The following is a 19,001-nucleotide window of genomic DNA, read 5'->3' on the forward strand; positions in this document are numbered from 1 at the left end:
GATTGACCTCCCCCAGGAAGAAGGAATTCTGCCTGCAGACTGCCTTTGGATTTGAACTGGAACTCTTCCCCGGGTCTATAGCCTGCCAGTCTATTCACCAATTTTGGACTTGCCTCCACAATCACATGAACTAATTCCTTCAAAATAAATAATTCTCCCTCCTCTCTCCTCCCTTCCCACTCCTTCCCCTCCTCTCTCTACTCTTATCTCTTTCTACACACCACACACACACACACACACACACACACACACACACACACACACACACCCCTGTTGGGCCTGTTTGTCTGGGGCACCCTGACTAACTAATACAGTGATAAATGTGTATAACAGAATATTACATATTTAGTAATAAAGAGAAATGAAGTACTAATTCATACTACAACATGGATGAACCTTGAATCCAGTCACAAATTTTAGGATTTTATGCATATGGAAAGTCCAGAATAGGCAATCCATAGGGACATAAAGTAGGTTCATGGCTCCTCAGGCCTGGGGTAGGTGAGTGACTGATAACAGGTATGGACTGGGGGGGGGGGGGGGATAAAAATGTTCTAAAATGAGGTCATGTGATGGTTACACAACTCTGTGAATATACTAACAACATTGAATTGTACATTTTAAACGGGCAAATTATATCTTAATACAGCTGTTTTTAGAAAAAGTGCTAGTTGTAACTGGATGTAATAAAGTTCATGGTGTGAGCACGGACATGTCTGAAGTAGGGAAACCGGAACCGGAGACTGACGCCCCTCAGAGAATGCAGTGCACCTCTCTGTGGACACACTGTCTTTACATGTTACCTGTGAATTCCCCCTTGTGTGATTCAGACTCACAAGCAAATCAACCTGATGTTGGCCTGATAGTTGTATTACTCAACCTTATTAAAAATATAAAAGCAGCCCTGGCCGGTTGGTTCAGCGGTAGAGCGTCCGGCCTGGCGTGCGGGGGACCCAGGTTCAATTCCCGGCCAGGGCACAAAGGAGAAGCGCCCATTTGCTTCTCCCCCCCCCCCCCCTTCCTCTCTGTCTCTCTCTTCCCCTCCCGCAGCCAAGGCTCCATTGGAGCAAAGATGGACCGGGCGCTGGGGATGGCTCCTTGGCCTCTGCCCCAGGCGCTAGAGTGGCTCTGGTTGCGGCAGAGCGACGCCTCAGAGGGGCAAAGCATCGCCCCCTGGTGGGCAGAGCGTCGCCCCTGGTGGGCGTGCCGGGTGGATCCCGGTCGGGCGCATGCAGGAGTCTGTCTGACTGACAAAAAAAATATATAAAAGCAATATATAAGGTTGGCTTGTGAAATAAGAGGTAGAGGCGCTGACGGATGCTGGAGAAGGAATGTGAAGTACACACTGTCCCACTGCCTGGGAGGAGGAAGGAAGCAGAAGCCCGGAGGGAGGTGCCTGTGATACATCAAGGTCCCAGTGTTTCCGCTGCTGAACAACCCAGGTGGGGGGCTGACCGCGCGGCCAGCACCCTCCCGGGTCTTGGAAAGTCAGTGTGCCTCAGAGGGTTTTGCAATAATAGTTGCCAATATATTCCCGAGTGACCACAGTTCATTTCCTCAAAAAACCCCACAACAACCCCCCCCCTCCCAAACAAGTTTTTAGAAGAGTGGATAAAGCATAAAAATAAGTTCACGGGGGATGCATACAGCGTATGGATGACAGGTTGTGGAATTGGGCACCTGAACCCTGTATCATTTTGTTAACCAGTGTCACCCCAAAAAGTCAATAATAAGAAAAAAAACAAAATATAAGTTTTTAAAAGTTCACTGGGGTTCTATATATAAGAAACACTTGCATATTAAATAAAAACATTCATTAGTAGTCAAGCTTTCTTGGGTGCTACCCCTTTCTCTGAGAACTACTGATCTTGCCTTACCCAACTCTGTGTGGCTTATGCTGAGAGGACAGCAAGGCTTGTGGCCCCACCTCACGGGCTACAACGGATTCTACTAGGGGCAGACATCTGATCCACATTGGGCCAAGCAGACCCTCGTATCTGGAATTCTGGGATTTGAATTTAGAGATTAGTTCATATGCTTCCTAGAAGAATTTGAATGACTTCTAAAGTTTTTCAGAATTGCAAAGTATGTCATTTTCTGCGTTCCATAAATTCTTACATTTTAAAATAATTATATGACTCTTTTACCCTTATCTAGTAGAATCTAAATCCAATCACCCATCATTCATTTTAAAAAAATACTTTATTAACCGCTGGATATTTTCCATCATTACTTTTCTCTTTAAAGTTATGTTCACATTCCAAATTTTCCATTTTTTATTTATCACATTGTCTTAATTTTTGTGTGTGTGTGTGTGATAGAGACAGAAAGAGAGACAGAGAGAGGGACAGATAGGGACAGGCAGGAAAGAAGAGAGATGAGAAGCATCAGTTCTTTGTTGTGGCACCTTAGTTGTTCATTGATTGCTTTCTCATATGTGCCTTGTCCGGGGGGCTACAGCAGAGTAAGTGACCCCTTGCTCAAGCCAGCAACCTTGAGCTCAAACTAGTGACCTTGGGCTCAAGCCAGCGACCATGAAGTCATGTCTATGATCCCCCACTCAAGCCAGCAACCCTGTGCTCAAGCTGGGGAGCCCGCACTCAAGCCAGATGAGCCCGTGATCAAGCCAGTGACCTTGGGGTTCCAAACCTGGGTCCTCTGTGTCCCAGTCTGATGCTCTATTCACTGTGCCACCGCTTGGTCAGGCTTACTTATTTATTTATTTGTTTGTTTGTTTGTTTTAAAGGAGGATAGGGCAGATAGTGAGACAGACTCCTGTATGTGCCTGACCGTGATCCACCCAGCAACCCTCATCTGGGGCCGATGCTCAATCAACTGAGCTATTCTCAGTGCCTGAGGCTGATGCTTGGACCAATTGAGCCATTGGTTATGGGAGGAGAAGAAGGAGGAGAAGGAAGAGAAGAGAAGCAAATATGATCACTTCTCATGTGTACCCTGACCAAGGATCGAACTCAGAAAGTCTGCACACCAGGCCACCACTCTGTGTACTGAGCCAACTGGCCAGGACTGTCTTAATTTCCTCTGTAAACTGAAATGAAAAATTTAAAATTTACAGTGACCATAAAGTTTTAAGTGTGCTTAAATCAAGTTAAATATGCTACATATTTTCATAAGCATTCATGTGAAGTAAAATTTTATTGGCCTTTTAAACTCTTGGTTCATGTACATAATAATAAATATTGATGAATATGACATATCCCCATTTTTATGAGATATATATTATGTATAGCTACTCTGCTCACAAAAATTAGGGGATCAGGGAATGTAGATACTCCAGTACTTTCGCCTTTTGTATAGTGCATTTTCACCAATAAAATAAAAGTTGGTTTTGCATCTATTTGCATAATTGAACAACTTCTTTTGACTTGTCATTTGTTTTTCTGATGTTCTTGTTTAATAAAAATAATCAAAGGCTTCTTTTATTGCTTCATAGTCATTTTGAAATGTCCCCTAGCTTTTATGAGCAGTATATTATCAATATATATAGTGATTAACTTGTTCAAATGAATGTGCAAAAGAGACTGGAGGTAATTTGTATGTTGTTACTCAACTTTTGAAATTCTCTGTTCTATGCCAAAAAATCACTTAATAATCTTTCATCAAATATTACTTTAGTGACTTATCAGTGGACAACTCTAGTGACTCCTTTTTAAAGCAAACAAATTATTTTTGTTTTATTTTATATTAATAGGGTCTTGTTTTGAAGCATCATCGTTTCACTCCATAGGAAAACTCATTTCTCAAAGTTTGCTAACTTTCTCTCCGAGTTTATTTTCAGTGGACCTTAGGTGGACCTGTTTGACCTCGTTACCCTTGGTTTACCTCCCACTCTCATCAGTGGTCCACAGTTGAGCTTCTTTAATTTTATCTACTTTTGTGTTTAAAATATAATGAACACTGGGAAGTCACTACCCAGTTAGGGAACTAGCACACTGATAATAACTTACATCTACTACGTGCTCCTGCCCTCGCCTGTTTTCTTCCTGTTTCCTTCCTCTTATGTAGCCACAATTCTGAATTGTTATGTTTTTATTTATTCTTGATTAAAAGTATTTTTATCACACGTAAAAAAATACAATACACGTAAAAAGATACAATAAAATGGAAAAATATTTCTTGTTCTAGGAAGAATAAATATAGTCAAAATGACCATATTACCCAAAATGATATATAAATTTAATGCAATTCCCATCAAAATTCCAATGTAATTTTTTAAAGAAATGGAACAAAAAATCATCAGGTTTATATGGAACTATAAAAAACCCCGAATAGCCAGAGCAATCCTAAAGGAAAAGAACAAAGCTGGGGGCATTACAATACCTGACTTCAAACTATATTATAGGGCCATGATAATCAAAACAGCATGGTATTGGCAGAAAAATAGACACTCAGACTAATGAAAAAGAATAGAGAGCCTAGAAATAAAACCACATATATATGGTCAAATAATCTTTGGTAAAGTGGCCAACAACACACAATGGAAAAAAGAAAGCCTCTTCAATGAATAGTGTTTAGAAAATTGGAAAGCCACCTGCAAAAGAATGAAACTTGACTACAGTTTGTCCCCTTGTACTAAAATTAATTCAAAATGGATCAAAGACCTAAATATAAGACCTGAAACAATAAATTACATAGAAGAAAACAGGTACTACACTCATGGACCTTGGTCATAAAGAGCACTTTATGAATTTAACTCCAAATTCAAGGGAAGTGAAGGCAAAGATAAATGAATGGGACTACATCAGACTAAGAAGCTTCTGCACAGCAAGAGAAACTGACAACAAAACAGACAGCCAACTAAATGAGAGATGATATTTTCAAACAAAAGCACAGATAAGGGCCTAATATCCAAAATATACAAAGAACTCATAAAACTCAACAACAAACAAGCAAACAATCCAATATAAAAATGGGAAGAGGACATGAACAGACACTTCTCCCAGGAAGAAATACAAATGGCCAACAGATATATGAAAAGATGCTCATCTTTATTAGCTATTAGAGAAATGCAAATCAAAACTACAGTGAGATACCACTTCACACCTGTTAGATTAGCTATTATCAACAAGACAGGTAATAACAAGTGTTGGGGAGGCTGTGGAGAAAAAGGAACCTTCATTCACTGTTGGTGGGACTGTAAGTAGTGCAACCATTATGGAAGAATTTATTGTGGTTCCTCAAAAAATTAAAAATAGAACTACCATATGACCCAGCAATCCCTCTACTGGGTATATCCCCCCAAAACTCATAAACACTGGTACGTAAAGACACATGCAGCCCCATGTTTATTGCAGCATTGTTCACAGTGGCCAAGACATGGAAACAACCAAAAAGCCCTTCAATAGATGATTGGATAAAGAATATGTGATGCATATATATTATGAAATGCTACTCAGGCATAAGAAGTGATGACATTGGATCATTTATGACAACATGGAAGGACCTTGATAACATTATACTGAGTGAAATAAGTAAATCAGAAAAAGCTAAGAACTGTATGATTCCATACATAGGTGGGACACAAAAGTGAGACTCTCATGGACGTGGACAAGAGTCTGGTGGTTACCAGGGGGAGGGGACGGAAAGAGAAGGAGGGGATGGGGGAGGGGAGGGGCACAAAGAAAACCAGATAGAAGGTGACGGAAGACAATTTGACTTTGGGTGATGGGTACACAACATAATCAAATGTCAAAATGAGCTGGAGATATTTTCTCTGAATCTATGTACCCTAATTAATCAATGTCTCCCTGTTAAAATTAATTGTCTAAATAAAAAAAGAATGTTAATTTAAAAAAAAGAGTAGTTAGTTATTTTGCTTCAGATTGTTAAAACATGAGCTCAGATTATTTTATTTACAATTTTATTTTCAGGAAAACAGCTCAAAATATTACTATTTCTGAAGATTGGTCTGTAGGAGAGAATCTAAAGGAAATGAACTGGTGTGATAATATTGCCTTATGTTTTCTGCAGAAAGTCATACCCTAATTAGTATAATTGTTGTGTTATAATGTGCAAATACATACTAAAAGACTTAACATTTTATATATATATTTTTTTAGCCGGAAAATTTATTCTATCAGTAAACTTACGACTTTATTCCGTGAATATATCTATGAATTTATTCTAAGGAAACAATCATAGATATGACTAAAAATGTGGCTACTAGACTATTCATCAAAGTATTATCTATAAATGTGAAAAAGTGAATACAATCTAAATGTTAAAAGTGGAGAATTGATTAAATTGCAATTCACCCACATACCCATTAAAACAACATTTGGAAGATATGAAAAAAAAATCAAATAGTTACAGGTTATAAACAGCTCCATAAAATTTAAAATATAAACACTACTGTATAAAGTATAAAGTATATACACCATAGGATATATACAATATTTAAAATACATACATGATTGGCCCTGGATCAAGGCCCCCAGTTTGCTGAAGCTGCTGGTTTCAAACAGGAGCCTGAAGAAATGTCTTTCGATGGTCTGTTGGCCATTTCAGAACTTAAGAAATGTAATGGTCAATTCATTAGAAAGAAACATCTGAGAGAGAGAGAGAGAGAGAGAAAATATATATACACACATCAATAAATGCTTCAAGAAAACAGATTGAAAAGATATGACTGAAAACAGATCAAACAGGCCCTGGCTGGTTGCGTCAGTGGTAGAGTGTTGGACCTGTGTGTGGAAGTCCCAGGTTCAATGCCTGGTCAGGGCACACAGGAGAAGTGACCATCTGCTTCTCTACCCCTACCCCTTTTTTTTCTCTCTCTCACTCTCTCTCTCTTCCTTCCTGCAGCCATGGTTCAAATGGTTTGAGTAAGTTGGCCCCATGTAGTCCTCCAGACCACTGGGAACTATCGGTGTCATGTGGAAAAACTGCTCAAGACACAAACTGTTGTCAAGAGAAGAGGGAGAGGCAGTCAAGAGAGACTAATCTCCTGAGTCATCTTCTCCCAGAACTTTTACTGATCAGAAGCAGAACAAAGGTAACAGGATTGCAGGGGAGGGAGATCAGATGATAAGGGGAAAGAATGTCTAATGTACTTCTTGTTGATATGGAAAAAGGGCTAGTTTCTGTCAGTATATTCTTTTTCTTTTGCTAATTAACAAGCACAAAGGGTGGGGCAATCTATAAATCTCTAGGCTAATTCCTAAAGCCTGTTCGCACACATTCCTCTGTGCTTGCACGAAATCACTCACTTACAGTTTCTTGGTGTTTGCATCCAAAAAACCTGCTTCCCTGTGTTTGTAGCAGGGGATTACATTCACATCACTATTCATATTCAGGGCATTTTAACTAAAGTTTCTTAATCCAAGTTTTAGAGGGTCTAAAATCAGATAGGTGATTCCTTACAACCCCAGGCACTGAGGATGGCTCCATGGCCTTGCTTTAGGTGCTGAAATAGCTCGGTTGCTGAGCAATGGAACAGCAGCCTCAGGTGGGCAGAGTATTGCCCTCTAGGGCAGGGGTCCCCAAACTATGGCCCGCGGGCCACATGCGGCCCCCTGAGGCCATTTATCCAGCCCCCGCTGCACTTCCAGAAGGGGCACCTCTTTCATTGGTGGTCAATGAAAGGAGCACATTGACCATCTCATTAGCCAAAAGCAGGCCCATAGTTCCCATTGAAATACTGGTCAGTTTCTTGATTTAAATTTACTTGTTTTTTTATTTTAAATATTGTATTTGTTCCCGTTTTGTTTTTTTACTTTAAAATAAGATATGTGCAGTGTGCATAGGGATTTGTTCATAGTTTTTTTTATAGTCCGGCCCTCCAACGGTCTGAGGGACAGTGAACTGGCCCCCTGTGTAAAAAGTTTGGGGACCCCTGCTCTAGGGGGCTTGCCAGGTGTATCCCAGTTGGGGCACATGCAGGAGAAAACAGAAAAAGAAAAAGAAAACAGACCAAACAAAAGGCAGCACAAATGATTGGAGAACCACAGGAAGGCGTGGATTGCATACAGATAGGATAGCAGACATCGAAAGCTTAGGAGTAAAAACACAAACAAAACAACTTAAGAAAACATTAGTTTCAAAAAATGAAAGATTCTAAGGTAAATATAAAACAAGACAAAATTGGACCTTCTGCATTGTCAGCTGATGGGTTCTTGGTTGAGACCTCAATTTGGTTTCCTAGGCCAGGTCAATGCAAACCTGAGTCATTAGCTAAGTGCCTTTTATATTTAAGTTGCACCTTGTTTCATCCATGGGAATTTCTATTTTTCATAGGTTTTAGTTTATTAAAATTGATGTCTTCCTCAGAAATGAAATGGGTTTAGGTTCACATGGCCAGCATCCCAAAACAAATTGTCCACCATTATGATATATTAACCTCATTTGCCATTTTAATTGAAACAATATTGCTATCTTATGAACATCTAATTATAATGAAGCATTTAGAGGTTTTCTTTTCTAGGATATGAAGGGTTGAGTTAATTCTCTTCTTTGGGCCAGCTGGCTAGTTCATCACCTTGGAACGGAAGATTTTGCTTAGTCACTGTGCATAACTGGTGCTGATTGAGGACTGGACCCTTTTCTACCATGTTGTTAAGTTTTCTTTGCTATTGGTACAGTTTCTACTTTTCCAGGAACTGTGTCATTAACTTATGGATTTTCATTTATTGCTTAATCAGATTTTAATAAAAGAACTATGTTTTATAAACCAACATGTATTTAAAAGAAGATACAAACATCTATGAATATTAGTAAATGTAATTTTTCACAACTGCTTTTCTGTACATTTTAATTAAATTTTTTATTTAGTATCATAATACATTCACAAATGCTCACAGACTCACTGCTCACAGACTCACCCAGTCAATGGAGATCATTCATACCAGCGTTTCTCAAAGTATGGTCACTGGACCAGCGGTAGCCGCTTCTACCTGGGAACCTGTAAGAAATTCATATTCTTGGGCCCTATGCTAGACCTACTAAATCAGAAACTCTGAGAGTGGGCCCAGCACTGTGTGTTTTAACATCTCCAGGTGATTCTGATGCTCTCTCAAGTGTGAGAAGGACAACATTTACACTGCACATGAAGATAATGATACTTGTGTTGTCATTAAATGGCCAGTGGGAGCCCACTCAAATTACTTGACCGCAAATATTTTTCAAAAGTATCTCTGGGCCTTGGGCAGTTGGCTCAGTGGTAGAACATCGACCCAGTGTGTGGAAGTCTCGGGTTCAATTTCTAGTCAGGGCAAACAGGAGAAGCAACCATTTGCTTCTCTTCTTTTCCCCCTCCTCCTTCTCTCTCTCTCTCTTCCTCTCCTGCAGCCATGACTCCAGAGTCAAAGTGATTTTCCCCCTTCCCTAAGACAGTCAATCATCAACTCTCCAAAGAGTCCTTTTTCCATTTATTAAAATTAGAGAACAAAATCCTAGTGTTAGCAATTTTCATGTGTATTGGGGATGATCCAAAGAACAGCTGCTGGGTTGGGCTATATCTAATGAAAGAGCTTAAAGATTCTGTACTCACCTTGATCCTTTTTTCCCACTTAACATAAGTTACTATATTCTATTTTTATTACAGTATGAGGTTTTATTGAACATTAAAATTTTCTACTATGTTGACAGCATAGAACTTATTTTCATTGTTTCTTTTTCAAGCAAAATAACCCAAACTCTTTAATTTTTTTTAAAAGATATTTAAAATTTTATTTTAGAGAGAGGAGAAAAAGAAAGAAGGGAGAGAGAGAAGATTAGTTTTATCTCTTCTAGTAATATTGGACTGTGTATTTGAACTAGGTGGTCTTTATCTGAGAAGATTTAACTAACACCACATATAAAATAATCAAGCACAGGAGTTAATCATCCTCCATGGTGCACAGGAGGAATTAGCATGCATTTTCCAAGTGGACTTACCAAGCCAATCGCCACACTTAAGAGCATCAGAGTTGTACAACAGTGCAGAGAAACGCTGCTGAAAATGTGCAGACAAAGATGAAATGAACTTGACCTCAGAAAAAAAAACTTGCTTCAAATTTGCCTGAAAAATGATTCAGTGTGTGAAGTTCAACGAGCCTCATTGTCTTGGTTTACTAAGGTTGGCAAAAATTTGCTCTCCCTTAACTCACTAACAATGTCGAGCTAAGTATACAAGACAGATCTAAATTTTCAGAAGACAGTGTAAAAAAAGTCATATAGTATAATTGTTTTTATTTGCTACTACCTTTTTAAGTAAATTTGTAAATGCAGGCATTTTACGTTTGTGGCATATTGACAGTTTATAAAGGATTTTTGCATGTGTCATCTTATTTAAATGCTAAAAAAGCCAGGTTGTTTTTCTTACATATAGGAAGTGGAGGCTCAGAAAGGTTTCATGGTATACAGCTAGTTTAACAGCAAGGCAAGTACCAGGGTTCGGGTCTTTTGGCTGCTGTGAACCAACTGCATCTTTACTGTTACTGTGACTAATTTGAGAAATATGTATCGTATTCACTCATTTACTCATTCACTCATTCAAATGTAAATTAAGTATGTACATTCCATGTGCCAGGCACCGGAGAAAAAACACCTCTGACATATTTCACAACTTGCCAAGCTAATCTGGGTTGTAAACAGAGTGCTAGCTCATTTCTAGCATTTGAAGGTCTTCTGTGATATTAGTATGTTACATCCGGCTAGAAAGTAGATTTAAGCCCACATTCCTCTTCTTCCCAAATGAGTTATGTTTGTGGCCAAAAATCCTCACCTTAATCAAATTAGATAAATGGTCTTTGAATGGGCTGGAGGCTGTGTGTATGAGGCGACAGAGAAAGCAGATTCTGGTCCTGGGAGTCGACTTCTGGGGACAGCTCTCTTCTCTTTTGCTCCCCAGATGGTGGCAGCAGAAAGTTGTATCAATAGAATCTGGCTGTAGAGAAACTTTTGTTTTGAAACTGCCTGAGACTTGGTGTGGGGTTGTTTGGGTTTAAAATCACATTAAAGTACTGTTCTTCACTTAAGAATTGAAAGTTAGCCTGACCAGGCGGTGGCGCAGTGGATAGAGTGTCGGACTGGGATGCAGAGGATCCAGGTTCCAGACCCCGAGGTCGCCAGCTTGAGCGCGGGCTCATCTGCTTTGAGCAAAGGCCCACCAGCTGGAACCCAGGGTCGCTGCCTCCAGCAAAGGGTTACTCGGTCTGCTGAAGGCCCACGGTCAAGGCACATATGAGAGAGCAATCAATGAACAACTAAGGTGTTGCAACGTGCAATGAAAAACTAATGATTGATGCTTCTCATCTCTCTCCGTTCCTATCTGTCTGTCCCTGTCTATCCCTCTCTCTGACTCACTCTCTGTCTCTGTAAAAAAAAAAAAAAAAAAGAATTGAAAGTAAAACACATACCTACCATATGATCAAGACTTTCTATTCTTTAGGTGTTTATCAAAAAGAAATGAAAGCATCCACCCATAGTTGTATCCCAGCTTTATTTATTATAGCACAACCCAAATATCTGTCATCAGATAAATAGATAAACAAATGGTGGTATATCCATGCAATGGAATGCTATTTAGCAAAAAGAGAGTTCTTATTGGTTCACACAAGAATATGGATAAATCTCAAAATATTATAATTACAGGAGGAGATTATGTAATGTATGCTTCACTTATATAAAATTCTTAAAGATGCTAACTAATCTATGGTGACAGAAACCAAATCCGTGGTTGCCTGGGCTAGGAGAGGGGGCAGGATGGACCAGAAAGGACTACAATGAGGGTGCTGGTCATGTTCACTATCTTGTAAACATATGTCAGAACTTACTAAATGGTGTACTTTAAATTATTGTATCTCAATCATATGAGATAAATCTGTAAAAAATTGCATTGAAGTATTTATCTTTCTTTAAAAGTCTCTTGTGTTCTCTAACATGACTTTATTAACTCTTTTGTTTTTTTTTGTTTTTGTTTTTTTTTACAGAGACAGAGAGAGAGTCAGAGAGAGGGACAGATAGGGACAGACAGGAACGGAGAGAGATGAGAAGCATCAGTCATTAGTTTTTTGTTGCAGCACCTTAATTGTTCATAGATTGATTTCTCATATGTGCCTTGACCATGGGGCCACAGCAGACTGAGTGACCCCTTGCTTGAGCCAGCGACCTTGAGTCTAAACTGGTGAGCTTTTGCTCAAACCAGATGAGCCCGTGCTCAAACTGGCGACCTCGGGGTCTCGAACCTGGGTCCTCCGTATCCCAATCCGATGCTCTATCCACTGCGCCACTGCCTGGTCAGGCTCATTAACTATTTTTTAAAATAGACTTTATTTTTTAGAGAAGTCTTAGGTTCACAGCAAATTGAATAAAAAGTTAGGGGACTTTCCATATACTTCCCACCCCACACAGACATAGCCTCCCGCATTGTCAATATCCCTCACCAGAGTGGTACATTTGTTACAACTGATGAACTACGTTGATATAATCACCTCAAGTCCATAGTTTATATTGCAGCACACTTTTGTTGAATATTCTATAGGTTTGGACAAATGTGTAATGACATGTATCCACCATTATAATATCATACAAAACAATTTTATTGCCCTAAAAATCCTCTGTGCTCCACTTATCCATCCCTTCTCCCCTAACCATTGGCAATAATCACTGATGTTTTCATGCCGTAGTTTTTACCCTCTCCAGAATGTCATACAGCTGGAATCATATAGTATGTGGCTTCTCAGATTAGCTTCATTCATTTACTAATATGCATTTAAGGTTCCTCCATGTCTTATGAGTTGATAACTCATTCTTTTTTTTTTTAAGTAAGAGAGAGAGAGGGGGGAGAGAGAGAGAGAGAGAGAGAGAGAGAGAGAGAGAAACTGACAGGGACAGATAGATAGGAAGGGAGAGACATGAGAAGCTTTAACTTGTTGCAGCACTTTAGTTGTTCATTGATTGCTTTCTCATATTTGCCTTGATGGGGGGGGGGTGTATGCTTTAGATAAGCCAGTGACCCCTTGCTCAAGCCAGAGACCTTGGGTTCAAGCCACAACCTTGGGCTTCAAGCCAGTGAGTGATCTTTGGGCTCAAGTCTATGATCCCACGCTCAAGCTGGCGACTTTGTGCTCAAGTTGGTGAGCCCTTGCTCAAGCCAGGACCTCGGGGTTTCATACCTGGGTTTTTAGCATCCCAGGTCGACGCTCTATCCTGTGCACCACCACCTACCTGGTCAGGCTATAACTCATTACTTTTTAGCACTGAATAAAATTCCACTGCCTGGCTATACCAGTTTATTAATTTTTTTTCATTTAAATCATTAAGAGTATTTTAATTACAGTTGCCATACATTATTATATTAGTTTCAGGTTGTACACCCTGCAGAGCAACATTTACTCTATTGAGACTCTGGTGCCTGCTGAGTGCCCTCCTGGAGTGAGTCACTTGTAGAGGTGGTTTGGTGTGGTGCTTTGAAATGGTCTGAAGCTGTCCACTGGTGCACTGGCCAAGGTCAGCCACTGCCCGTGTTCTGCCTAGGGCCATCTGACATAAGTTACAAAGTGATTTGCTGATGGCTGCTACTTGTGCTGGGCTCGGAGGTGCCCAGGTGAGGCTACGCTGTAACCCAAGGCTGGCTGCTGCTCGCGGTGGGCCTGGAGCCACTTAGTGAGTGGTACAGGGTACACAAGCTGCTAGCGGTGGGCCTGGAGCCACTTAGTGAGCGGTACAGGGTACACAAGCTGCTAGCAGTGGGCCTGGAGCCACTTAGTGAGCGGTACAGGGTACACAAGCTGCTAGCAGTGGGCCTGGAGCCACTTAGTGAGCGGTACAGGGTACACAACTGCCAGCGGCGGCTTGTTTGAGAGAGCTGAGGAGACTCTGAAGCATGAGCCAAGACAGGTCATTTTTATGGAAAAGCTACTGGGAACAGGTTGGGTGGGCCCAAATGTTAGGTGGGGAGGGGCCTCAGGGAATCACCAGGGTTGGGCAAAAAGTGTGAGCCAGGTTGATAGAGTCTCAGATATGGCTCCTGTCTGCCAGCTCTATGGTTGGAGGGCTCATCACTGGGACAATGCCCCTGCCAGCACTTAAGCCACCCCGGCTCTTGCCCTGATACAGGATAATTCAGTTCATCCCTGTATGCCTCTGCTGCCTTTCCAGCTGCTGCCCAGCACTTGAACTTAGAAGGAGTAGGTCCTTCTGGTGTGGGCCTGGGCTGGGGCCCCTTGCTCCTCAGGAAAGAATCTCCACAGCTGAGATATCCCTCTCAATTTTTTTTAATAAATAAATTTTTATTTTAATGGGGTGACATCAATAAATCAGGGTACATATATTCAAAGAAAACATTTCCAGGTTATCTTGTCATTTAGTTCTGTTGCATACCTATCACCCAAAGAGAGATCATCCTCCGTCACCCTCTATCCAGTTTTCTTTGTACCCCTCCCCCTCCCCTTCCTCCTCTCCCCCCTTCCCTCCCCCCACCCCCCATAACCACCACACTCCTGTCCATGTGTCTTAGTCTCGCTTTTATGTCCCACCAATGTATGGAATCCTGCAGTTCTTGTTTTTTTCTGATTCGCTTATTTCACTCCGCATAATGTTATCAAGGTTCCACCATTCTGCTGTAAGTGATCCGATGTCATCATTTCTTCTAGCTGAATAGTATACCGTGGTGTATATGTGTCCCATCTTCTTTATCCAGTCTTCTATTTTTTTTTTTACAGTGATTAAAAGCCTTTAAGCAAACTCTTGGCCAATACAGCAAGAATCCGTAAAAGAGTAGTGTCCTTAACATGTTCACCAAGTCCAAATTGGCCCCATCACCATGCCAAATCCCTGAAAAATGCAACCCAACCACAGTTCAGTCTGTTAGGAGCTGTCACAGGAAGCAGGAGTCCAGGAAAAGTCCACACAGGAAAAGTCCACATGGCACTGGAATTGTTGTCACCATTCTATATTTTGCAGCTCATGTCCAAGTCCCAATGACCGCTGCTTCTAGCTGGTAATGATTCAGGTAGACTGGAAAAGCCATTTGCAGCATGCGTGGATATGGAGCTTCTGTTCTCCTCTGCCTGGAGAGTTGAGACCAGGTTGCTTTTCCCTGGAGCTCTGCAACTGTGGCATGGTAAAGAGAACCTTGGGATACACTAAGCTGGGTGGCAAAGGTAAATTCATAATAGAAGTTGGCAAAAGGGGGAAAGAGAGCTCTAAATTAGGAGTAGGTCCCAGCCTGAAGTATGAGTGGGACATTGAGGTAGGAGGGATAAAGGAAACACTATATATTAAGCAAAGCAGCAGAAAATAGGACTATCAACACCCACAACAGAGATCTTCGAGGGAAGAATAAAAAACCTGACTATTCAGGCCAAACATAGTTAAGAGGCCCTTGTGCAAATGAGATCAGTTTACCTGCTTCTTGGAAGAAATACCCTAGGCTCGTCCACAGTGTCGTAGATGGGGCCGACGGCCCTGGGCACCTTCAGCCTTCAGTGGCAAACCCCAGCTTTCTGGGCAAGGTTAGGTCATAGGTGGCTGGTGCAGGGCTGGAAGAGACTGAACCCTCCCTTAGAAGAGCGAGGGGGAAGCCTACCTTCCAGTGTCCCTGTTTCCTCACAGCAGAGGCATGTAAGCCTGGCAGGCTTTAGCTCAATGACCTTCCTTTCCACTATTGAAGCAGGACCCAGATGGCATCCTATGAGACCCCTTTGGGGCATTGGAGCCTTTAAGGGTGTATCCTAAAAGCTGGTAGTTCCCCTGATCTCTATTGGGCTTTTTCTGCCTCTAGGTATCTTAAAAGCCATGCTCAGAAGATCTCGCTGTCCCTCTCAATTTTTATCTCCCACACATAGGTGTGGAACCAGCTCATTCCATATCTCTGCTCTTCCTACCAGTCTTAGTATGGATGGATTCTTCTTTAAGTTTGTAGTTGTAGAACTTCTATTCAGCTGGATTTCAGGTAGTTCTGTATAATGGTTTTTCTGTAGTTTAGTTGTAATTTTGATGTGGTTGTAGGAGAGGCGAGTTCTGTGTTTACCTATGCCAACATCTTGACCAAAAGTCCCAGTTTATTATTTCATTTATTCACCTACTGAAGGACACCTTGGTTGTTTTCAGCTTTTGACAATTATAAAAAATGCTGCGTTTTTTAGTTTCAGCTGTACCTTCTTCTGAGGGTCCTGAATTCTGGAATGTTCTGCTTGCATTCATCTCTTTGTTTTGTATAAATTGTTGGAAGTCCCTGGAAGAAAACAGGCATGGTGCCAGGGGCTAGGGAGTGAGTATTAGAGTCAGGTAACTTGGGGTCATTGAAAGAGGGCCAACTGTGGGAGTCAAACAGACGTGGAGTGAAGCATTGTCTCTCATTAGCTGGATCATGTCAGAAAGATTCTTTGCTATCTGAACCTCAGTTTTCTCCTTTGGAAGATAGAGATCATGAATACTAACTCTGTGGGTTTGTCAAGAAGACAGATGAAAGGAGTGTAAAGGGTCCGATACATGTCAGTTGCTAGAGTTTCTTCTCTTCCCTCTGACAGACTATGCCAGGGACATCTGTTTGCCAGAGAAATCCTATGCTTTCTTGGGACATTTTAGAATGATCGCAGCATTCTAAATGGGATTTTTAGATTCAAAATGGTGATTTTGTGTGTTAGCAAGTTGTATGGCCAAGGGCCACCGCTGTCATTGCCATTCACATGCAGGTTCTCATTGAATTCGGGCAGATGGTAAAGAAACAGTGGAACCAAAATATGGTGGGCCATTCCTTTATTCAAGTCTTGCACCGGCCAATGAGCAAACACACAGGGCTTCCCAAAGTCAATGACGCATTATCCAGTTCCACAACCAGGAGAATCTTCTCTGGTTTCTCCTAGAATCAAAGGCACCACCAGCCTCAGCAGAGGTCGCAAAGCCCCTCAGCTCTGGTTCCCCATCTGCACACCTTCTCTTTCTCTGCCAACATGGCTTCTCTTCAGCACTCTGCATTTTCTCCTCTCTCACTCTGCAAACATGGCTTCTTTTTGCCTCTTCTCCTTCTTTCTCTTTTCAAAATTTCTGTCAAGAAAACCTCTCCTCCAGTAAACATTAGCAAAACAATGGCCTTTCCCAAGCAGGAAGGTAATTTACAACTTCACAGACCACACATACCTGGCGCTGCCCAGCCTCCAATGCAAACTATAAGCGAGCAAACATAAAAATCATATTTTATAAACTTATTTGACCAACACGAGTGATAAGGGTGTGTGCTTGCTCTTGAAAAGAGTAGGATAGAACTTGTGAATCTTGATAATTAGGGAAGGCAAACTGCATGGCTGCTCCTGCTTCAATTTATTTTTTATGGAGGCATGTTTTGTGTAATCTACATCAATCTCAAGTGTGCGGTTCAATGAGTTTTGACAAATGTACACACCCAGGTAACCATCACCCAAATAAAGACAGAACATTTCCTGAAAGTTCCATTGTGACCCATCTCATTTCAGGGTTTCCCCTCCCTACAGGTAGCCGCTGCTCTGACTTCGAGCTCCATAGATTAGTTTTACTTATTTTTAGACTTGGATTCATATAAATGAAATCAGAACAAGGCACCTTGTTAGTGTTCTAGTTGCTGCTTTAACAAGATACCGTAAACTTAACTGACTAAAACAACAGAAATGTATTATTTTACAGTATTTTTGGTTAGAAATCCAACAAGGTGTTCTCAGTGGGCCTAAGTTAAGATGTTGGGGGAGTGGTTTTCCTTTCTTCAGTCTCCAGGGGAAAGTTTTTTCTTGCCTTTTTGATCTTGTAGAGACCACCTATATTCCTCGGCTTCTGGCCCCTTCCTCCCTCTTCAAAGCCAGCAACAGAACATCTATTCTCATTCTTCCATAATAACAATTCCCTCTATCACCAGAAAATTTCTCTGCTTTTAAGGACTCATGTAATCCTGAATTATTTCCCCATCTCAAGGTTTGTAACTTTCTTCACGTGAAGGCCCCTTTACTATGTTATTACAGAGATTTGAACCTGGACACCTTTGAGGAGCTGTTATTCCACCACCACAGCACTCTCGCAAACATAATATTTCCAAGATTCATCCAAGCTGTTGTGTGTGTCAGCAGTTTGCTCTTTCTATTGCTGAAAATTATTCTGGTGTATGAATACATCACAGTTGTATGTCTGTTTTTTTATTGATAGGCATTTGGGATGACACTAGTGTCTGACTATTATGAATAAAAATTCATTTTTATATTTTTTATTATTTCTCTTGAAAAATATGTAGGGGACTTGGTAGATCACAGGGTAATTGCATGTTTGACTTTTTATGTGTTTATTGGTCATTCATATATCCTCTCTGTGAGGTGTATGTTCTAGTGTTTTGTTTTTGGTAGGTTGCTCTATTATTATTATTAGTTTGTAGACAGTCTTTCTATGTTCTAAGACTAAATCCTTTGTCAGATACATGTAATATTTTTTTTCAGCCTATGGCTTGCCTTTTCTTATTTTTGAAATGGCATCTTTGATGAACAAAAGTTTTAAATTTGATGAAATCTTATTTCTCAATTTAAAAAATGTGATTAGTGAGTGCCTTTTGTATCATATCTAAAAACTCTTTCTCTACCTCAAAGTCTTGAGGATATTCTCCTGTGTTTTCTTCTGGAAACTTTGTGGTTTTAACTTGTATGTTTAGACTTATGATCCATATTAAATTAATTAATGTGTAAGGTGTAGTAGATATTATAGTAAAATTTTTTTCTGTATAGATATGTTATTATAGCACCATTTGTTGAAAAGACTTTTATTTCCTGATTAAATTGCATTGACACATTTCTCATAAATCAATTAATAAAATATATGTGTATCTATTACTGAGGTCATTGTGTTCCATTGGTCTATTTGCTAATTCTTGGCCAATAACACATTGTTTTATAATTGTGACTTTATAGGAAGTCTTGAAATCAAGTAGTATAACTATTCTTTAAGATGATTTTGGCTATTATAGGTCAATTTTTTGCTTATGTCATTGCTGTAGGTTGACTTATAATCCTCCAAAGTATGTTGAAGTCCTAACATCTGGTAACTGTGAA

General features: G+C 40.5%; 1 non-coding gene across 1 annotated transcript; it reads left to right on the top strand.

Annotated features, from left to right (window-relative positions):
* The first annotated feature begins 6,434 nt into the window (after nucleotides 1–6,434).
* LOC136404711 (small nucleolar RNA SNORA2/SNORA34 family) lies at nucleotides 6,435–6,571 on the top strand. Its single transcript, XR_010751417.1, has one exon. It is a non-coding gene; the product is annotated as a small nucleolar RNA SNORA2/SNORA34 family (small nucleolar RNA).
* Nucleotides 6,572–19,001: the final 12,430 nt, after the last annotated feature.

Source organism: Saccopteryx leptura, chromosome 4 (assembly GCF_036850995.1).
Source record: "Saccopteryx leptura isolate mSacLep1 chromosome 4, mSacLep1_pri_phased_curated, whole genome shotgun sequence".
Classification (NCBI taxonomy): domain Eukaryota; kingdom Metazoa; phylum Chordata; class Mammalia; order Chiroptera; family Emballonuridae; genus Saccopteryx; species Saccopteryx leptura.